Source organism: Mustela erminea, chromosome 6, assembly GCF_009829155.1.
Source record: "Mustela erminea isolate mMusErm1 chromosome 6, mMusErm1.Pri, whole genome shotgun sequence".
In the NCBI taxonomy this organism is placed as follows: domain Eukaryota; kingdom Metazoa; phylum Chordata; class Mammalia; order Carnivora; family Mustelidae; genus Mustela; species Mustela erminea.
In genome coordinates, this window is record NC_045619.1 from 24192631 (window position 1) to 24216525 (window position 23895).

Genomic DNA, 23895 nt, shown 5'->3' on the forward strand with positions numbered 1-23895 from the left:
TTTCTGATTATACCCTTTGCATTTACCCAGTTACAGTGGACACCTGTGGTTTTCACTGCCCTGAATCCCTTTCCTCTTATGTTTGCTAATAGCACCTTCTGTTTCTTGAACAAGTCCATCTCCTCCACTCCAGGTGATTTGGTGGAACTCTTCTGATTAGAGGTTGGATACATATGACCCAGGTTGGACTAATCAGAGTCCTTCCTCAGAATTTTCTGAACAGATTGCCTTTCCTTTGAATTAAGCATTATGAGGACATGGTCCCAGGAATGTTAGTGAGCATGAAAAGAAGACCAGGGGAAGGAGGTTGGCCCACAGACTAAAGCCCAGATGAGAGATAAAGTGACTGTGTTCTGAGGTAGACTTCCTAGATCCAGTTGATGAAAAAGCCTGCTTATTCCTCACTGTCCACATTTTAATTAAGTGGACAATAAGGGTGTCTTATTCTCCTCCCCTCCCTCCTTCTCCCCCTCCCCCTCTTTCTCCTTTTTCTGGAGGGAAGCTTTCTTCCCATACTCTCAGCGCATGTGATTCAGGTGAAACAAATTCCACCTTGGCTTTAAGGGCAGAGCATGTGTGGCCTATCATTCAGTTACCTTGGTCACAGGGATAGTTCATCGATTCAAGTTGGGCTAATTAGAGCTAATGTGTGTGCTGCTGGGGATACTGCTCCCTCTTTTCTGGATGACTTCAACTTCAACCAGAGAGTACAGAGCTACAAATATGGTAGCCATCTTTTGAGCTAATGGGTAGATAAGTCAGGACTGCCAAAGGCAGAACCAAAAGGAGAAAATCCAGGTCCCAGTGACTTTGTGCGGGCTGTTGGATAGGATGTCTCTGAAGCCTGCAATACCCCTGGTTTGGGAAGGTCTGTAAACAAAATCCCTTTTCTGTATAAGTTATTTGAGTGGCTATTCATGTTGCTTACAAAAGAGAAAGTTGCAATACAGATGCTTTACGTTCATATCTCATCCAGTACTTAAACCTGGCAGGTATGTTACTTTCCTAATTTTATATATGGGGAAACTCTTAGTTAAGTAACTTACCAAAATCTTACAGTGTCAAAACTAGGACGTCCATCCTATCCAACTATTGCAAAGCTCAGTTCCTATGCAATACTGCTTCGGGGCTAGAACCCTGACCTGCTTAGCTTTGTGTTTTTCTATTCTTTCTTTCTAGTACCTGAACTTTAATACTATAAACACCTGTGGCTTCCACATTGTCAAAATAAAAGTATATTTCTAAGGCTTAGTTCTTCTCTGCCCCCCCTTTTACCTTTCTTATTGTTTTTCTCCCACTTTTTCATTTTTAATTTCTCCATTTTTTTCAATATTAAATACCAAATCTTCGCTCTACTCTTCTCTTCATAGATGATCCCATGGTCATGTTGACTTGGGCAAGGCAAAGTTAGTTTACGAAAAAAACTTGCCCTTCTTAACTAATAGCTGAAGATTAGGATTACATCTCTCTACACATCAGTCTGATAAACATTCCTAGAAGGAAATCACGGGGGCAAATTTTGAAGGCTATCTGAATTTCTGGACCATTTCCAATTATTATGAGCTATAAAAAATTCTCCAAGAAATGAGTTAAGTTACCATAAGGCCTCTTTCTACTCCCTCCCTTCTCTCATTCTTTAAAAGAATGAAAGGCCAGTGATCATTCTGACAAGCCCCCGGGAAAATGGCTAATTGCCACATCCTCCTTTTTAACACGCTTAAGTGGGAAAAAACCTGTACTGCCCTAACTCCCACTTTTCAACAACATTTGTTTTTAAAGACAGAAATTTGTTAAATCTAAAGATGGCTACATGTTGTGCTTTGTATTTCAGGAAGCTCAAATCAGCTTTAAATATATTTTATTTGATGAAGAGTCCACCTCTGATTTCTTTCAGGAGGCAGAACGTCAATCTCGTTAAGAGCAGTTAATATCACAAGGTTTAAAAAGGAAAGAAAGAAAAATAATTTAATCCCTCCTTAGTCTTTTAATAGAGACTCATGTGGAGCCTTACTGGAAACCTGGAGACAAACACTCCCCAAGCATTTTGTCAACAACTAGAGAACAACTTCATTTTGAAACAGAATGTTTGAAAATTATGTTTTCCTTAACTGCCAAGACTGAGTTTGGTTCCTGGATTCATTTCCTTTGTGAGGACACATGACATCACTTTCCTGAAAGCTTTTTATAATGCTCCCTGGACTATACCAAATTTCTCAGATGTTACCAAGCCTTTATATAAATCTTGTACTACAAATTAGAAATTTTAGATGTAGACAGTAAAGAAATTTCTCTCCCCAAATTTGAAGCTTGTGTGTCTATGGAGATACTTTGATGATTTTTAAATAGGGCTGGGTCTGTCAAATCTCTGTAGTTAACCCTGAAAGTGATGGGCTACAGCTGTATCATTATGCAATGGCATGAAGTTATTTTGCAAATGTTGGGATGGTACAAAATATTTATTAAAAAATAAATGTTAATGTAAGGCTACCTGTTTTGTTTTCAAAGCAGGTTAAAAAAAATCCTTTGATACTACTCTTTCCTCATTTGCAGTTTCATTTGTATGAAAAGTAAAATTATTTTGCTCAGGTGATATTACAGGGAAGATAGTTAATTGCTGCCCTTAGCTTATTTTGCTTCATTCTTACTGCAAGCAAATAAATTTATCATATGGTTCAGCCTAACAAAATAGGGAATTAAACCAGAGAAAAAGCTTTATCCCAATTTGGTAACTTAACTCATTTCTTGGAGAATTTTTTATAGTTCATAATAATTGGAAATGGTCCAGAAATTCAGACATGTGGGAAACTGTTTTTGTAAATAGATGAAGTTATGTATTGGTGCTATACAGAGCAGAGGTTCTCAATCAAACTTCACTGTGTAGCAGATTTCTAGAGGACTTGTTAAAACAGTTTGCTGGGCTCTATCCCAGAGTTTCTGATTCAGTTGGTCTAGAGTGGAGCCTGAGAATTTTTTAATTTCTTTTTTTTTTTTTTGAAGATTTTATTTATTTATTTGTCAGAGAACAAGAGAGAGAGCACAAGCAGGGAGAGAACAGCAGGCAGAGGAAGAAGCAGGCTTCCTGCTGAGCAAGGAGGAAGTCCCAATGTGGGTGGGACTCCATCCCAGCCCAAACCAAAGGCAGATGCTTCACCCCTGAGCCACCCAGCTGTCCCGGGAATTTTAATTTCTAAGAAATTCCCAGGTGATATTGCTGCTGCCACTGATTCAGGGATCATTGTTTGAGAACCACTGATGGAGAGCAACCGAAAACAAGCTTCAAAATTTCTTTGCCATATCTTATCGGGGTGTGTCTCACATTTGTTTCCCAGACTTCTGTCATTCCCAAAGTGTGAAGCACAACCGATTTTCTTACTGTATCCCCTTCTACTCTTTCTCTGTCCAAAGTTCAATGATCTTCACATTCTCTCCCTTCAAGGAGCCCCCTTCCCAAGGCTGGAGAGTAAATGCCTAATCTCCAAGAGAGCAGTTTCCCAAATTGTACTCATCAGCACATGTTTCCCTCCATATGTTCATATACATCCCGTGATGAAGCTATTCTGTGGTCAAAACATTTTCAGATACACTGGTTTGACTGGAATGAACACTACTTTCCATCTCAGAACTTCTCAGAATTTTTAATATGCAAATGTACGTGGTGAATTTCCCGAAGGGAGATGAAGTATGTGCATTTCCCTAATGGATTTGATCTTGGAATTCTTCCTCAACCCTCTCTCTCACCATGTGCCAGGGAATATTTATTAACCATACTTTGGGAAATGCTGTAAGTAATTTTATAATTTATTTTACAAAGTTAAGAAAGTCTGTACCCAACTTAGCATGCCAAAAACATTATGGGCAAATTTTAAATCACTTTAGAAAAGTAACTAAATAAATGTACTCATTATTTTGATTGTATGTGACTTTTTAAAAAAATTATGGTAAGACTGGATAACATAAGATCTACCCTCTTAAAAAAATTTTAAGTGTACATTACAACATTGTTAACTATAGGCATAATGTTGTACAGCAGATCTCTAGAATTTGTTCATCTTGCATAACTGAAACCTTATGCCCACTGAACATCAACTCCCCATTTCACCCACCCCTCAGCCCCTGGCACTCACTGTTCTACTTTCTACTTCTGAGTTTGACTATTTGGGATACTTCATATGAATGTAATTATGCTGCATTTGTCCTTCTGTGATTGACTTATTTCATTTAGCATAATGTTCTCAAGGTTCATCCATGTTTTTGTACCACTTCCTTTTTTTTTCTTTATTTTTTTTTTTTACAACTGAGTAATATTCCTGTGTGTGTATATGCCACATTTTCTTTTTTCATGTGACCTTTTTGTGACCAAATAAACTACGGAGGGATATAAAGGAAGAGCCCATGGCTTTTTAGCTTTTGCTGCTCAACAGGTCTTTCTGGACCTCACCCTCTAAGTCCTGTTCCTCTTGCCCAATTTCTTTTCCATTAGTTCTTCATTTTCTTCAGTATATTTCTCATGATTATAAGTTCTTATGAATTCCTTAAATTACATGTTTATTGCTAGAAAACAGTTCCATAAGGGCAATATCTTGTCTGTTTTGTTTACTTCTATATTTTCAGTGCCTAAGAACAGAGCCTGGCACGTCATATGCAATCAGTACATATTTGTTAATGGAAAGAATAAATAAATCAATACAATCATTATCTCAGTTCTAATTATGAAATGTTTATTATGGTAATAAAACATGTAGGAAGAAGAAAGCGTGCTCTTTAGCAGCTTTAGATGAGGCAATTAGGACAATCTTTTGATTTCTAAGGAGTAATTCTGATCTAATACTGTAAAAGGGGAATTATCGATGTGAAAGTCAGGATGTCCTTTTGTAGAGTCACTTTTATTATGATTTTTAATACTTTTTAAATACTTACTAAGGGACCAAAAAGGGATAATTATTTTTTTAAATAAGACAAGTATGTGAAAAATGCTTGGCATGTAAATAGGCCTTATATAAATACCAATTTTTCTAACTCTAACTTTAAAAGACGTCTAAAAGTGATGCTATCTAACACTGATGCCATATTCTTCATATGTTACAAAGTTCTCTGACTTGGACCAATTGGAAGAGCATCATTAACAGTGTTGTGTTTTGTTTTTTAAAGCACACTTGTTCTAAAGGAAAGGTTCTGTTCCATATTTGCATTCATATAGGAATGATAAGAAAGTATTAAATATGTGCAGAGCATAAATGTTGCTAACTTATGGATCCTGGCAATTTTAGCGGCATGGGAGAAGTCTGACTGAAAGGTATGATTTTTGTTGGCTATTACAGTAGATACATTCAACTTTGTCCAAAAAAATAAGAGAAAGAAGTCAGGACACATGATTTTCAGAGGGAAAGGACTCATCCAGGAATCCAAGAAGATAATTATCAGACGTCCTTAGGACATAATGTGATTTGAAATTGCATTAAAAACTTACAAAGTCTATTGCTGAGTATTGAAATGGAAAAATATTTATATCTCACTTTAGCAGATTTTTATGTGGTTTAAAATTTTTTCTTGTTCAGGTTGTCCACATCCGGTTCCCATTCTTGTCTTTTCTATCCTCTCATTATCTCCCTCTAGGGGTTTGTTTGTTTTTAGTTTCTGCTTTTATCCTTATTAGTGGAAAAAAATGGGTCAGTATTACTTTAGTTTGTCTTCACTTTCACTCTGCTGTTCATTCCTGAACCAGCTTTTAGCCTCTGGGAAAGAACAAAGTAAAAATATTTACAGAAACTGGGCCAACCTCTTGGTGCCTCCTCCCCCCAAGAAAACAAAACCTAACCAAGGGCAACAGTAGTTCCTCTCTGTTCTCCTATAGCACCTTGTACTTCCTTTCTCATGAAGCTCAGAATTTTATTATAACTGCTTACTGAGAACCTTTCATCCCAGCTAGACTCTTCCATTCTTTGAGGACCTAGTGTATTGCCAAGAGCACAATGTAAAAAAATTAAATGAATAAATGCTGCGTGCGTGAATGGACTGCTGCACAGCTACCCATCCAACTACCCCTAATGAAGGAGGAAAGTTGCAAAGAACATGATCAGGCGCGGACCCTCTGACATCAACTGTCTAAAAAACCGGTAGAGAACTGCGGCATTTGTGTCTGAATTACATAATTGGATAATTTAAGCAAGCAAGAGTTTTTGTTTAGTTGGGGGGCGGAAGAAGGATGAAGGAGCGGAATTACCCAGGTAATTTCTTGCTGTGCAGTGGCAATACCTAACCAATGCACCCCTCTCACCTCCCTCCCTCCGCCCCACAAGCCAGGAAGGCGAGAACAGGGCCCCCACCTCGGGGCGGGGGGTTTCCCGGGGATACCCCGCCCCGCCCTCTAGGCCCCGCCCCTGGGCCGCCAGCTCCGCCCCACTGCCGCGGCCAGCAGGGGTCGCGCTGCCCGCGGCGAGCTGCTCAGGCGGGGGTGGGGAAAGCTCCCGCGGCGGGTCGCGCTTCTCAGCTGCTGCTGGTTGGATCGTTTCAGTATAAGTCTTTTTTCTCGCTCGCTCGCTCTCCTCCGGGGAACAGGCGGAGGCGTCAATCCGCAGCCGCCGAGTGAGAAGACGACGCACACGCAGAGAACGAAAGCGGCCGCCCGCCGTCTCCTGAGCTCCTCACGGTCCGGCCGCAGCGAAGAAGGAGCCCTAGTCCGGGCGGGCCGCCTCAGCCGGGCGTCGGCACCTCCCTGCCAGCCGCGCTCCCGCCCGGGCTCCTCCGAGGGGATTAGTGGGCTGCCCGCGCGGCTCGGCGGCCCGGGAGCCATGTTGTCCGGGGGGCTTGGCAACGCGTGAGGGACCCGCGGCCCCTCCCGAAGGCTCCGGACCCTAGGCGAGAGCCGGAAGGCGGCTGCGGAGGCCTGCGCCTCGGAGGCGCCTTGGGTCCGCCAGCCGCTGGGACCCGGACCTGCATCCGGTCGCCGCGGGCGTCGGCGGAGCCGCTCACCCTCAGCGCCTCGCCTCGCGACGCGGCCCCCGCACTTGCTGGTGAGTTGGCGGCTGGCGACCGCGCGGGACTGTCCGGCGGACCCTGAGCCAAGGGGGCGGGAGGGTGCTTGGGACGCAGGGCTGGGGCGGGCGCCGGAGGCTCAGGCCCGGCCGGGAAGTTGAGAGAGGGAGGCGCGGCCAGGGGAGCTCGCGAGTGCCTGTCGTCCCTCTGGTCCAGCGCGGACCCGGGTCGCCGAGGCATTTCCGGGGGTGGGGTGGGGTGGGGTGTCCGACGGGCTCCTTCGCGGGAGGCGCCTGCAGTCGCCGCCACCCCCGGTGCGTGCTGCCCATTTGGTCTCCGGGGGAGGCCGGTCTCCCCGTGAGGCCCCGGAGGGAAGAGGCAGAAAGTCCCCCGAGACACAAAGATTCCCCTCGGCGGGGGAGGAGCCGCAGGCGCGGGCGGCTGAGGGGAAGGAAGGGCGCGAGTCCGCGGGAGGTGGGCGAGGAGGCGGTGGCGGCCGCGGCGCGTCCTGCTCCTTGGAGACACCGGGAGTGTGAGCGGGTGGCGAGCGCGGAGGAGGAGGAGGAGCCCTCGCGTGGGGCGCCGGCCCAGACAAAGATCACCGCAGCCTCCCGCTGGCGGGTCACACCCCTGAGTGCTGGTCAAGGGCTGAGGTGGAGGGAGTGTGGGAAACCCAAAGAACCGATGGGGAGGAGGAAGATGGGGACCTGCCAAGGATTGTCGTCTCCGATGCAGTTGCTTTTCTCAGCATTTTTGTGCCCAACGCTTGTGCTCCCCAACTCAGCTGGATAGCTCCAGATTCCCTGCCTCCTGTCACCCCCTCACTGCCACATTGACTCCCTTGTGGTTTTCCTTTCATTCTCCCCCCTACTTTTCACCCACTCGTTTTCGGGTAAGCGGTATTTTGCCTTCAGCTTGGGGGAACGTTTGCTAATGACAGGATGCCTGAGCTTGTTCTGACCCTGAACTGCCTTGAACTCCTCGCTCTTCCTCCCACCCTTTCCTTTCTGGGATCTCACAGTGTCACATGGCCACTAACAATTAGCTTTTCTTCAAAAATGGCAAAAGCAAAGCTGCAATCCGTGGCGCTCCTTCTTGATATTGATTCGTCCACTCAAGACACGTCGTTGGTTATGCTTTATCACCTCTTAGCCAATCTTTCTAGGTAACAAAAGTGGCAAATTTTGTTTCGAATTTTGGCTCTTCCTAGGGTCAGCAGTGTGTTCCTGGCAGCCAGACCTTCCGTCACTTATCAGGAAATGCTCGACTTACAGACAGTTCTTTCCTCAAACTTTGCGGTCTTTCTTGAGTCTTTGTTGCGGGATTTCTTTTAAAAGGCGCTTGTGGAAGGTCAGAGTAACAAATACGAGTTACTGTATTTTAGACCTGTTAACCACTGAGCAGCAGAAAATGAATGGGATTTTAAGATCTTTGATGCCTTGAGTCAACAAAAGCCTCCGTTGAAGCTAGAAATAAGGTTCAGTCTAAAATTTTAAGAAAAAAATCGGCTAGCAGTAGTATCATTGGTTTTTTGTTGTTGTTAATGAAGTCATATCAGTCTTTGTAATTCTAACATCTGCATACTTCCATAAACAATGGTTGTAACAAAAGAAAAATGGCTATAATTGAGGAATAGGCTTTTTATGACAGAGAATTTTGGAGTATAAAAACGTTATTCTTTTATCTGGTGAACTGTCTCACCACCCAGAAATACTGGGTGGACTTTGAATGCTGGACTTCAAGGAAAATAGTTAAGTCTTTGAATTTAAGCTATTTTAAAATATTATTTCTTACCCCGAAAATAGACATTGAATTATGAATGGAAAGAAATTAAAAGTACAGCCTGTTTGATATAGCGAAGTTACTGTTGATACCATTCTAAGAACCGTCATATCTTGCTGCCATTAAAAATGTTGATGCTGTAAAGATTGTGAAAGGGATTTTAGTCTAGGGACAAGTCTCTGAATTGTGGGACTCCCTCCCCCACCCACACCACTTCTCAGGTATCTTTGTGAAATTAACAGGTCATATCATTAGTAATCAGTGTTTTATATAAGTTATCAAATGGCCAGAATGAAGAAGGTACATTGTTTTTTTCCCCCTACATATTTATTAGTATTTAATTAGATTATTGAAGTTTAATTCTTGGAAGGAAGTCCAGAAAGTTACCGAAGATTTCTGAGTGGTGAGATCTGTGGATGAATAAAAATACGGTTCTGTGTTTTCTAAATTTTTACTTTCATTTTGCAATCAGAAAAAAAAGTATGAAATATGAAACCTTGTTAATAACCCAATTTTCCTATTACTAGAAGAAGCTTCTATAAAATGATTTATTTTCATCCTTGAAACTAAGAAAGTCACTTGCAGGTGTTAGTTATTTGAAATGTGCAGGTTGTTAGATGTGCTCTGGTTACCTGAAGGGAGAAAAGATAGTCAGGAAAGATGAAATTGGAATAATTGATTCAGTGTATGGTAGTGATCCAAGATATGGTGGTAGCTTTGTACACTGGTAATCTTGTTCTAATAAGTCATTGGTTTTACAAAAAATAGAAAAAATAAATTTTATTTTCTGTAGTGCAGAATAGTTGTTGACTAAACAGATCTTAATGTATATAGTTTTCAGATATTGCTCCAGTCCTGTGATTATGGAGGAAAGAGATGGCATATAAAATAATTGACTCTGTTGAGGCTTTTGTTTTTCCTGTTATTTTCAGAAATATTTTTCTCCTTTCTCTTTATTTGTGAAATAGTACTAAACAACTGCAACTCTTGTGAATAGTAGAGATTATAATGGCAATGAGAAAGATGTTCATAAGTGAAGATGATTTCCTTTAATATTAGGAAAAATTATGTGAACACAAAATTTTTCCCTGGTGTTTTCTTGGTTATTGTCTAATAGTGCTGAATATTTATAAGATATTACATTTTGATCTTTATTACTGTTCTCTAATCTTTATAAAAATTGCAGCATCATGTCATGGCGCCTTTTTTTTTTAATAGCTTTTATACTTCCATGGAGGATAATTACTTAGCGAATGTGTTGCTGTGTTGTAGAAAAAGGAAATTATATGTTAAATTCAGTTTATAAAAATATTCATTGGAGTATTTTATCTATTTTAAAAATTGTCTCCTTTATATAATGTGAAGAAAGACTAGTTTTGGGTTCTTTGAATTTTGAATGTGTAATTTTTGCTTAAATTTTTAAATGGGAAACTTATTTAAAATATACTTTATAAATCGATTATGGCATTTTGTGTTTTAAATGACAGATAAAATAATAGGTTTATGGCCTTTAAAATTAAACTTTATGTAGTATTTATGAGGTTAAAAAATTGCCCAAATAGGAAACTTGGTATAGTTGACTGGCATTCAACCTACAGTCTTGGCAATTTCTCGGAACTGGCGGCGGCAGTGGCGGGGTGGGGGTAGGGGAAGAGGACCTTTTTAAAAAAAATTTTGTGAGATATTTACAATATTAAGCCAAGAATTCTTACTGTCATTAGTGGATTCTTTGTCGTTATTTTGTTCCCAACCTTTTTAGTTGACAGTCTTTAATATCTGCAAAATTTGACCTGGAAAGAGTAATTGCCAGGGGCCAGGAAATCGTATTGAATATATCTGAGTGTGGCTTACCTTTCATGGCCTGTTTCCTCTCTGATGGCCAACTTGGAAAACCAATAAATACCTACCAATAACTCTAATGGGGGTTGCCTCCTATAAATAATAATTCTGCAGTAACATAATACTGTGTGTGAGGAGGTAGATTTACAAATCCTTGGCATATTGGGATGAATGAAAATTATCTTGCTTCCCAAAGTCTCCTTTTGAAATTATTTTTTGATATAAACATGTGAAAGAAATTAAACTTCTTTTGCTAGGTATCATGCCAGGTGTTAATTTGTTAAATCCCCATAGTAAACCCATCCTATATGAGTACTGTGCCTGTTTTTCAAATAAAGACACAGATGCATTAGATTAATTGTCTCTTAGGTTCTACCTCTTTGGTGAAGCTGAGGTTCCAGTTCCAGTGTTCAGACCGCTTTATTACAATGTTTCCATGGGGATGTGATGTTAAAAAGTTCTTTTTAAGTGTCTACTGTAGCAAGAACTAAAGTGGTAAATTAAAAAGCTCATCAAAATTTGATTTAAATTCCATTGAATTAATTTCACTACACACAAAAAAATTGATCTAAACAAAATGTATAAGAGGACATATTTATAGCTCAAAATGAATTAAAGGTACTAAAATGATACTGAAAATGTTTGTAGATTTATTTTTAATCACGGATTTATCAGTTAGTTGTTGAGCACAAAGTAAAATGAATATAGGTATTGAAAAACAAAAATAGTTATATTGCATATTTACTTTCATTTTTACTTTTATGTTTACTTACTGATTTTGATTTTATATATGTTAAAATTAGTTTGCATTACGCATATGCCACAAAAAAGACAGTCCAGATGCATGCTGCATAGGTTGCTTCAGTATTAGGTAAGAATTTTGTCTTAAGGTAGATAAAATTTCTGTCTATATGTGTACACATAAAATTACCTATTGGTTTTTGGTTTTGGTATTGTTTAAGGAGAGCATAAATTTTGATCTTGTGTTTTTAATTTCCACATCTTGTGTATTTTATTTCTACATCTTTACTTCTAGTCCAGACCTTTTCTTTCCTAGCTACCTCCCAGATATTGCTTCTTAATTTTTTATTGATAGGTAGCTGTATATCACCAAAAATGGAAATATTAGATTATATTACACATTTTTGGCAATAAGTTTTTACACTGAAAGCCAACCCTTATAATGAAAATATTGCAAATTAGTATTGTTGATATATATCCTATTTCTTACTCCATTTGAAGAATAGAAAATGTTATTGACTTGACCTAAAGGTAGTCTGTTAAAGTGGGAAAAAAAAAGATTTGCTTTGGTCTGTTGTCATAAAAGTTAATTGTCAGCATTTTTTTGTTTTTTGGTTTTTTTTTTTTTAAGATTTTATTTATTTATTTGACAGAGATCACAAGTAGGCAGAGAGGCAGGCAGGGAGAGAAGGGGAAGGAAGCAGGCTCCCTGCCTATCAGAGAGCCCGCTGTGGGGCTCAGTCCCAGGACCCTGAGATCGTGACCTGAGCCGAAGGCAGAGGCTTACCCCACTGAGCCACCCAGGCGCTCTGTTTCTTTAGCTTATTTAGCGTAAGCTCTATACCCAACATGGGGCTGGAACTCAACAACCATGAGATCGAGTCACATATTCACCAACTGATCCATCCTTGTGTCCCTTGTCAGCCTTAAAATAACATATCCTTGTTTCTTTTTATGCACTTGTTAGTGTAAATACTTCAAGAATACTGTAAATTTTATATGCATATTTGTAAACAGTGGGGAAAGGACCCAAGAATAATTTCACTATATTCTGGGTTAGTTACTAACTCATTTTGGTCTTTTCAAACATGTATTTAGTCCTTCTGTTCTTATAATTGATGGTTAATATTTGTTAATAGTGCGAGTTAATGTTAAAGGTTGGTAAAAATTAATATTTATGAAAAATCAGGTAACAATGTTGAAGCTCTTATTACTCCAAATTTAGAGGCATTATCCTTTAAGTTATCTAATATTTAAAAAAAATAAGCTAATGTGTACTTTTAAGTATGTTTAAAATAAATCTTTTTCATAATTCCAGATTTTAATTAATTAATTTTTTAAAGGTTTTATTTATTTATCTGGTAGAGAGAGATACAGCAAGAGAGGGCATACAAGCAGGGGGAGTGGGAGAGAGAGAAGCAGGGTTCTTGCTGAGCAGGGATCTCAACATGGGGCTTGATCCCAGGACCCTGGGATCATGACCTGAGCTGAAGGCATATGCTTAACGACTGAGTGACCCAGGTGCCACCATAATTCCAGATTTTGATGTTTTATTGTATTGCTATTTCTGGTGGGAAGGAAGCCTTTTGTCAAATTTTGAAAAAATTTTGGATTCCTTGAGTAGACTTTAGCCCCTTGAGCCAGTCTTAATGAAAAAAAATTTTTTTTGAGAGAGTGAGGAGGGAGAGAGGTTGAGGGGGGTGGTGCTGAGGGAGAAGAAGAGAGAGAATCCCAAGCAGGGTCCATGCTCATCATAGAGCCCTAGGAGTCCCCGTGGGGCTCCATCCCACCACCCTGAGATCACAACCTGAGTCGAAATCAAGAGTCCATCGCTTAACGGACTGAGCCACCCAGGCATCCTTTATTTATTTATTTATTTTAAATTTTTAAATATTTTTATTAACATATAATGTATTATTAGTCCCAGGGGTACAGGTCTGTGAATTGCCAGGTTTACACACTTCACAGCACTCACCTTCCCCAGTGTCCATAACCCAGCCACCCTCTCCCTGCCCCCCTCCCCCTGGCAACCCTCAGTTTGTTTTGTGAGATTAAGGGTCTCTTGTGGTTTGTCTCCCTCCCGGTCCCATCTTGTTCCACTTATTCCCTTCCTACCCTCCCCAGGCCTCCACATTGCCTCTCAGCTTCCTCATATCAGGGAGATCATATGATAATTGTCTTTCTCTGATTGACTTACTTCGCTAAGCATCATACCCTCTAGTTCCATCCATGTCATCGCAAATGGCAAGATTTCATTTCTTTTGATGACTGCATAGTTTTCCATTGTGTGTGTGTGTGTGTGTGTGTGTGTGTGTGTGTGTGTGTGTATGCCACATCTTCTTTATCCATTCATCTCTTGATGGACATCTAGGTTCTTTCCGTAGTTTGGCTATTGTGGACATTTGGGTGCATGTGCCCCTTTGGATCACTACATTTGTATCTTTAGGGTAAATACCCAGTAGTGTGATTACTGGGTTATAGGGCAGCTCTATTTTCAACTTTTTGAGGAACCTCCATGCTGTTTTCCAGAGTGGTTGCACCAGCTTGCATTTCCACCAACAGTGTAGGAGGGTTCCCCTTTCTCTGCATCCTCGCCAGCATCTGTCATTTCCTGACTTGTTAATTTTAGCCATTCTGACTGGTGTGAGGTGGTATCTCTTTGTGGTAATTTTCCTGATCAGGCACCCTTTATTGAAATATTTTAAAGAAATTATCCTTTATGATTTTATTATATGTAATACATTTTGTTTTTTCAGTTCAGCGGTATGTATAATCAGTATTTTAAAGCATTTGTTGTGACGTAGGCATTGTGCTAGTCAGTTGTATGTGGTATACAGTGAGGTGGTATTGTGAGGTAGTATTGTAACATGGGAAATACCAGCAACACTAATTGAATGTTCTGTTCTTGGCCCTGTTCTCATGTTTTACATGTTTCCTGGGCAATCTTATCTATATTTAGTGCTTTTTTTCTTACTACCTATATGTTGAGGATTTCCACATCTTTTCTTCTAATCCAGGCCTCTTCCTTCCTAGCTACTTCCCAGATACTGCCTCTTAGTGCTCCTTTACCAGAACTGAACTTTTTTTTTTAACCCATGCCTCTATTCTCAGCCAACACTAATGCTCCACATGAGCCTAGTTATTAAAGCCAAAACCTTTGGCAGATTATTTTTTCTATTCTCTCCTCCCCTTAGTCCAGTCACACCAAATTTTTAAAATTTTATTTCCTAAATATCTTTTAGATTTTTTTTTTTTTTAGATTTTATTTATTTATTTGACAGACAGAGATCACAAGCAGGCAGAGAGAGAGAGAGGAGGAAGCAGGCTCCCTGCTGAGCAGAGAGCCCGATGCGGGACTCGATCCCAGGACCCTGAGATCATGACCTGAGCCGAAGGCAGCGGCTTAACCCACTGAGCCACCCAGGCGCCCAGATTTATCTTTTCCTGTTGTTGCTTTCATATGTTGGGTTTTGGAATGCTTTATCTGAATTAAGATGTCTAATTTTGCCCGTTTTAATCTAGCAGTTACTTACTTTTTTTTTTACATTTATATGTATGTCTTTTTATCCTTCCTTTCCTTCCTTCTGTCTGTCCATCCATGTATCTATGTCTGAGTGCACTTGCCTATGTTATACTAGCATTTATGGTCTGTGCTAGGAGATAAAGATGGGGGAACTGGTGTATCGGTGTTACAGTGCTGGGACACTTGATAGAAATTCTCATTTTTGAGGACAAATGTCACTTCCTTTGAAGTCATCTTTTTTTTTTTTTTAAGTCATCTTTGATTTACTCTGGTGGAGTTATGATTCTGCTGTAGCATTTATGTTTATCATAGTACTTAACACATTGTTTGTAATTAATTATATAGAAATTTCTCTTCTTTCTGGTTGGCTTTGTGCTCCAAAGGGACCATGCTTTGTTGGGATCCCCTCCAAATTAGGTATTGCATAATTGGAAGAGGAAGTGATGGGATTAGGAACTGGCAAATTAGGGTCAGATTAGTCATCATGTTGAAAGAATCTAGAATCAAGAATCGAGAATCCGTTCTGATACAAGAAAATAAAAAGTCATCAAAAGTTTTGAGTATTGTTACATGTAGGTGGTATTTGTGTGTGAGCAGTCTGGAAGCAGACTTAGAGGCATAGTAACTTCTCATTAGTGGGCCTTTTTAATTTCATGTAAATTGTGCTAACTTGTTATCTTAGACAAATTGGAAATATAAAATTACAGTATTTATATGTAAATAAAATGCCTATTTCAAAAGATCTGAAAACTGGTCAATATCAAATAAAGTTTGGTTTAGCTGATAAAATTAATGAAATTGAGCTCTTTAGCTGTGTATAGTACTAGAGTTAAATGCATTTACTGAAGCAAAGTACAAAATTGCACTCAGAAGGATAGAACAGTGCATTTACTGTCACCTCTTTTACCCTGATAGTTTATGTATACAGTTGGCCAGGAATTTTGTTTCATTGGGATTACTGTAATTTAAAAAACTGTTTTATGGTCTACTTATGATTTAAAGACATTTTATTGATTCTTTAAAATTTTACCTCTGTCACAGTTGTTTTATTGTAAGAACTAGATTTAGTTTAGAAATCGGAGATTAAGGCGTGATGACATCCTGCGATGTGACATTTAAAAATGAATTTTTAATAATTTGTAAGACTGTGCTTTTCATATTTCTCAACTTATTATGTGGTCTTAAAACATTAAAACATTTCATATCCACTACATTTTCATGATCATGATTTATATACTGACGTTTTATCATTTTAGTAACAGTGGAGTCATACCTCTTTTGCAGTAGATTTTTTTGCTCATAAATTTTTTTTTAATTAAAAAAATTTTTTAAAAGTAAGCTCTAATGCCCACAGTAGGGCCTGAGGTCAAGAGTTGCATACTCTCCTGACCAGGAGCCCCTGTCCATAAATTCTTGAGCATAGGTTTTCCCCTTCTTTCTCCAGATACTCTTATTTCATTTCTGTTCTCCTATAATCCCCTTTCTTCCTAAGAAACTATAAAATGGTTGACACATTTTTTATTTTATGTAGAATTTTTTGGAAAAAAAAATCTGAATTCTCATTTTTATTATATAAAGTTAGAATTGGTTATATGTGGTTTTTTTTTTTTTCATAAAGAAACTACTTCCATTGTAATTAATAACCATGTGATCTTGAGCTAGTTACTTAAACTCTTAAGGGTCAGTTTCTTCTATAAAATTGGGAAGTGGCAGAACCTTCTTCATGGGGTTGTGGGAATTAAATGATATGTATAAAACACTTTGCAAAGAACCTTGCAGTTAGCACTCCCAAGTAGCAATTTTTTTTTAATATTACTCTTTGATATAATAGGAAGAATTATTGGTAATGGCACTAGACATCTTTTGCTGATTATCCCTTCAAGTTGATTCCTTCAGGTTAAGTAAGTGATTCAGAAGGACAGTTGAATCAAAATCATCTCTTTGACTTTTAAAACTATATGTACCTATTGGATTTTCTCATATACCTGCCTTCTCCCACCTAATTTGAGAATCAGTGTTACTAATCAGAGTGTGTTGCATGCTTTAGGTACGTTGTGGGGAGGATACTGTAGACTACTGGACCAAATAATGTAGGATATTCATTGTTGTTTTTTATCTAATGCCCATTAGGAATAATGGCTATTACAGTCTTCCTGATAAGCATATTAATAAGCTTTTTTTTTAGGACCAACCAAATTTTTCTTGTAACTGTTTGCCCTGTGTCCCTTTTTCAAACCTGTGCTATTCTGCTTATTTGACATCTTAACAGTCTAGACAGTATTTGTTTTTCTTGTTGATGACTTTTATGTGTGACTCAGGTATTCTGAAGTCAGAATAACTGGTCATATAGCTTATCCATCAAACAAAGAAAATGGTTTTGCCTTTTTTTTTTGTGATGAAGTTTGCTTGGGTGTATACTATTTTTTTTTTTTTAAGATTTTATTTATTTTATTTGACAGAGATTACAAGTAGGCATAGAGGCAGGCAGAGAGAGAGAGGAGGAAGCGATGCGGGGCTCGATCCCAGGACTCGGGGATCATGACCTGAGCTGAAGGCAGAGGCTTTAACCCACTGAGCCATCCAGGCGCGCCGGGTGTATAGTATTTATTGTTTTAGGTTTTTCTTATCTTATGTTCTTCTAGGTCGTTGGCCTTAACTTGAACTTCAGAAGCACTCTTGTGATTTAAAAAAATAAACAAAAAACGACTTGATGCCTGTGTGTGTGTGTGTATGTGTTGTAAAATCTGAAGCTCTGTCCCAGAACAACTGAAGTGGAATCTCTGAGCTTGGTCTTTAAAATGTTAAAGGCAGTGTTTAGAAACAGTGTTTCAAGGTTTGGCACAGTGTTAAAGGGAGCAACCACTCATATATAAATTAAAGCAGGCAAAGTGATTAAAACTTTATATCATTGCATCTTACTTTTTTCTCTTTTTATTCTTTATTGAATTTTGTAGGTTTATCATGTTTTGGAGGGTTTCTTTATAAAAGTCTTATCTTCCAGTTATTTTATTTATATTTTATCTTTTTAGTGAGTATCTTTTTGTTTTAGTTTTGTTAAAAGGTAAACTGAGGCATGTTAAAATTTTTCAGAGTTTAATGAGCATATATGTTGACTGAATTGTGGAGCATCAAGCCAAAGGTTTTTACCTGTCCACCTAGGGTGGGTGGGAAAGGAGGGAGGTTCTTTGAGAGAAGACAGAGAAACAAAGGGAATTATTTGATTGGTGATAGTTTAAGCAGTTGTCTTATTTGGAAAGCCTAGAGGGCTGTTTGTGATTGGTTGTTCTTAAGTTTTATTTTCTCAGATTCTTGTGCAGTGACTCTGGCTTAGGTTTTGGTTTGCTTACCTAGGGTACCAAGGCATTGGACTCACTTTAGTCTAATGGCCTTATTTAATTACTTTAACAACTTGAGTGTCTTTACTGCTTTCTATCTGGATTTTATTTGTGAGAGAGGGAGAGACAAGAGAGAGCACAAGCAGGGACAGGGCAGAGGGAGAGGGAAAAGGCAGATCCCACTGAGCCGGGAGCCCAACATGGGGCTCCATCCCAGGACCCTGGGTTCGTGATCTGAGCTGAAGGCAGATGCTTAACTGACTGAGCCACCCAGGCGCCCCTCAATTACTGTTTTTGAAAATTATTTGTTAAATATTATGTAGAAAGTAGGGCATAATCTTAATTTCCTAGCAGTGGTTATCATCTTCAAATATTCCCTTTGTCTTTTTTCATATGTAGAGTTTAATATTTTTGTTTAAGATCCTTTTTAAAAGTTTTTTTTTTTAAGTTCCCAAATAATTCTTATGGCTATCATTTTCGGTGGTTATAGCAATCTATCGAAAGAAGTTTAACTGTTTCATAGTGGTTGGTAATTAACATACTGCTTTTCATTTTTCATTATTTTAAATTGTGCTGCGACAGGCTATAGCATGTGACCACATCATCCTTTCACCCTCATTTTACATTTCCTTAGGGTAGCTAGATATTCAGAAGTGAAATTCTCACATCAAACCTGTGAACCTTTTCAGGTAATGCTTGTTGTGGCAGTGCCACTAGTAATGTGCCACATCTACTTAGGAGGTAATGATTGCCATTCCCTGAACATTGACAGCTTCATTTTTCATTATTTTATGATACCATTTTTTTAAATATCGTATTGCTCTGTATACTTTTTTTCCCCTTAATTTGAAATAATTTGTTTTTGTTGTCCATCTGTTCTTATTCTAGCTTCAGCTTATTTATCACTGCTATGTAATATATCTTAATATCTGGTATGACAAAACAGTTTTTCCTCTAAATAATTTTGATATTCTATATCTATTTTTATTCTACTTTTATTTATTTTTAAGCAGCTTGCAAAAAGATGTAGAATAGGTGTCTCCATTTTTTTCTTTCAAGCTGGTCTCCAACTATAAAACTTAATCCTAGATATGTCAGTACATCTGTAAGAGTTGCATCAGGAATCAGGGTAGACTTCCATATCCTCATTGTCCAGGTTCTACCATGTAAAGAGCATCTCAGTAAAAATTAGGTAACCTATGATTTTATCCATTTATTCATGCTGTCACCAAAGATGATTTATGATTTATTTATTTGAGAGGGTGCACGAGGGAGGAGGGAGAATCTCAGACTCCCTGCTGAGCACAGAACCCAATTGGAGGCTCAGTCTCACAACCCTGAGACCCTATGACCTGAGCTGAAATCAGGAGTCGGACACTTAATTGACTGAGCCACCCAGGCATCCCATCAGTTGTCCTGAAGAGAAGGAAGGAATGACATTCAGCCAATGGTATTAGGTAGATTTCTTGGAGGAGATGATGCTAAATTTAATTAGCTTTAGCCCTTCCTAGGATAAAAGCAGTATATAAAAAGGAGGTAGGAAAAAAGATTTTACATTCTTTAAAATAATTATTATTCTCCTCCAGCCTATTAAGTATTTGCATGTAGTAGAAATAGAGAAATAAAGGTTGCATGTGGAGGCTGTGGTAGATTAGATAAAAAATGCAGCTATACCAGTACGAAGCTTGGATTTTACTCGTCTATAGAACTGAGCTGTTGAGCAGTTTTTAGGCAGAATGTACTCTTTTCTACATTGAAGTCATTGGGAAAGTTCCTGAACAGCTACAAATGAGCTACTTCTGGATGTTGAACGGACAACCTTTTGTGATATGTTGATCTTTCAGAGGCAGCTTCAAGGGATTGCTTTCCTACTTTGGGAATGCTAAAAGGAGCTATTTGAACCTTTTTTTTTTTTTTTTTTTCCTGGTCTGGTTCATTTCAGAGACAATTACTGTGTCTTAGGAGCATTTAGAAATGTGTATTTGCAAGCCAGCCATTTTTATCTTCCAGTGTTAGAAATTGGTTTCACCATCGAGGAAATAGATAAAAATAGTAAGTTTATGACAATGAACTTGAAATAATCCTTTTATTTAACTATAAATGCTAACATTCTAATGAAGGATACAAATATTAATTGTGCCTCCACAAATGATTATTTATTTAGTTCTTTAGACCTTACCTGTGTGCTACTATAGGTAACCATGTAACACTATCCATTTAACAGTAATTCAGTAAAGTTATATACAGGTACAGAGAAGAGGCTAATTTTAGCAGCTGCAGTGTTTTAGTACTTTAAAGTCAACTAAATTTGACTTTACAGCTGATCTTGAACCTCACATATCTGACTGCACTGGTCCACTTATACACCTAGTTTTTGGTGGGTGGAAGGTACAGTACTGATTTGATTCTGTTAAGATTTTTTCAGTAACACTTTCTTTTTTCTAGCTTCCTTTATTGTAAGAATACAGCGTATTCTATATATGTATGTATATATAGAGAGAGTATATAAAATGTGTGTTAATTGAGTCTTTTTGTTATTGGTAAGGCTTCCAGTAAATGCAGGCTATTAGTAATAAAGTTTTTGGGGAGTCAAAAATTAAATACAGGTGTTGGACCACACAGGACTCAGTGCCCCAACCCCTGCATTGTTCATGGGTCAAGCTGTACTTCCATTTTACTAATGCATACAAAGAATTTTGATACATGATTGTTCCCAAGTTGGAGGTACCTTTTCTCATTGTATTACTCTTCACAAATGATTATCTCTCTGTCCCATTCTTTCTTAATTTGAACTCTTCAAATTCTTCCATTTCTGTAGGCATTGAAATATTTTTAAAAATTAAACTTGATTTTCTGAATAGGTGATATGATGAACTTAAAGCCATGTAGAGAGAGACAGAGAAGTCTTTTTTCCTTTTGCTTTCTCCAGCCTCTCTTTCCTCCCATACTTTTTATAGGTAGACATTCCTTTTGTATCCTGTTTAGACTTGCAGTGTGTTTTTTGCAAATATAAACAGATACATGTATATTTTATTTTGGAGATTTTTTTTTCAGTGTCTACTTAAAGATCTTCCTTCCTTTATTGATTTTTTTAAAAAGATTTTATTTATTTATTTGACAGAGAGAGACACAGCGAGAGAGGGAAGTACAAGCAAGGGAGTGGGAGAGGGAGAAGCAGGCTTCCCGCTGAGCAAGGAGCCCGATATGGGTCTCGATCCCAGGATGCTGGGATCATGACCTGAGCCAAAGGCAGAGGCTTAACCCACTGAGCCACCCAAGCATCCCTATCTTCTTTTATTTTTACTTCTGTGGATATATGGTAGTTAAGTCACAGTCCTTTATGGACACTTGGGTTTTTTCTTATCTTTTGCTACTACAATAGCAAATGAATAATATACATACACATTTTGTACTTACATAAGCAAATAAATGATTTCGATTCTAAGAACAAGGATCAGTCAAGTGATAAATACATCTGTACACATTTCTTTGTTCTGCCAGCTGGGAGGCCTAGAAGAAAATGACACTCCAGTAGCAGTGAGCACAGCTAGTACCCAGATCTTGGTTTCTAATACTAACAGTATTAGTAACTCCCATAAAAGGAACCAGAACTCTGGAAAAATGGCTGATTCTAGGACTGGGACAGGAAATAAATGTTTAATAATGCTGAAAAATTAGGAAGTATTCTAACAAAAACAATGCATAGAATAAATAGGTATGTGAAGGGCACACAGGAACCAACTCAAAGAACTCCCAAGGGCTAATAATAGAATAATTTGAGGAACAAAATAAAATAGAATTTTAAAATTGGATTTTAATTCAATTATAAAATAATATCCATAAGTCCCCAATACTGATATAAATAAATAGCTGGGAAAGAATAGACAGATCTCCTGTGCAGAGGAATTCTACATAATTTATGTAGCTACTCAGCCTTCAGAGAGGTACAACAACTCCTTAAAAGTGGAAACGACACTCTTTAAGAGTGGAAAACTATGGAAAAGAGTAACTTGACATGGGGAAAAACCTAACAGACATGACCTTGGCTGTGTCACCAAGGTTAAATACTTAAACATACAGTATTAATACTATAAACCAAATGTATCCCCTCGTAATTCATATGTTGAAACCTAGTCCCTAATGGGATGGTATTTGGAGGTGGGGCCTTTGGGAGGGGGTTACATCAGGATGTAATGGATTTAATGCCGTTATAAGAGACCCCAGAGAGGTACCTCACACCTCACCTTTTCTGCCATGTGAGGACTCAATGAGGAGATGGCAATCTGTGAACGAGGAAGTGGGCTCTTACCAGACACTGACTCTGCAGGGGCCTTGATCTTGCACTTCCCAGCCTCCCAGAACTGTGAGAAATAAATTTCTGTTGCTTGTGAGCCACCCTGTCTAAGCCACCCTGTTATAGCAGCCTGAACAGACTAACGTTTAACATCAACAGCCATAAATCATGTTGATAATATGATGTGGTGGCAAATGCACTTGACTTCTAATGTGGTCTTCCCCCAAAAAAACATAATCCCCGTCTAATCATGAGAAAAACATGAGGTAAGTTCTAATCAAGGGATATTCTACAAAATAACTGAATAGTACTTCTTAGAACTATCGAGGTCATCTGAAACAGGGGAAGTCTGAGAAACTGTCACAGCCAAGAGGAGCTTAAGACATAATAGTACAATAAAGTAAAATCTAAATAGAATGGACATAATGCATCAGTTTTGGTTCATTAATTGTGACAGTTATTACCATAGTAATATAAGATCTTAATCACACAATCTAGGTGTTTGGTGTAGAGGAATTGTGTATACTATCTTTGCAATTTTCCTGTAAATCTAAAACTATTTTTGTAAAAAAGATAGATGCTTCTGCAATTCTCTTAGGTATAGCCATATTGCCATTATGTACCTAAATGTTCGAGAGGCTTGTTTTCCCAAGCCCTCACCATCTGAATGTGTTGTCGGACTTTTGGAATTTAGCCCATTTGATAGATTAGAACTGGTGTAACTGAGACTTCTGTATTTCTCTCATTATGAATTATGGTGAGTCTTATCTTGTATGTTTTTTTTTTAAGATTTTATTTATTTATTTGACAGACTAAGATGTTTAATGGACATTTTTACTTTTTTCTCCCTTCTGTGAACTCTCACGTTCTTTATTTCTCTGTTAGGTTTGGGCCCTTTTCTTCTTGGTTTCAGGAGTTCTCTATAGAGAGCCCTTTTTGTAATATGGTTTGCAAAAAACACATTTTCATTTTTTACAGTGTTTCTTATGCAAAAGTTTTCCTTTTTTATATGGTGATATTATGTTTTCTTTAATGTTTCTGGACTTTGAAACATAGTTAGAAAAGTCTTGACCACTCCAAGATTATAAAAGTGTTATGTTTTCTTCCAGTACTTGTGGATTCCGTTTTTACATTTAGATCTTAATACTCGAATCCTTCAGTTCCTCCCAAGCATTGAGGCATTCTGAATGCTTAACTTTCTTTCAAATTACTCCCATGTAAGCATCCTTGTGGGTTTATAAGTGCTTTAAATGATTTATAGTAAAAGAAATGCTTATACATTTTACTCTTGGTGGATTAAAAAGTCTCAACTCTGTGGAAAATGTATTAAGCATTTCATTGTGTCTTAATTCCATATCATGGTTTAAAAATAATTTTACAGTAATGAAAATTCCTTTAAGTTTCTTTTT

At 38.3% G+C, this 23895-nt stretch overlaps 1 protein-coding gene across 2 annotated transcripts in view; it reads left to right on the forward strand.

The window, feature by feature from the left end:
• Nucleotides 1–6911: 6911 nt before the first annotated feature.
• Nucleotides 6912–23895, forward strand: part of CDK17 (cyclin dependent kinase 17) — a 112253-nt gene continuing 95269 nt past the window's right edge. For both annotated transcript variants that reach the window (XM_032346703.1, XM_032346706.1), the window contains exon 1: nucleotides 6912–7010. The gene's annotated coding sequence lies outside the window, so the exon portion shown is untranslated. The remainder of the gene's footprint in view (nucleotides 7011–23895) is intronic.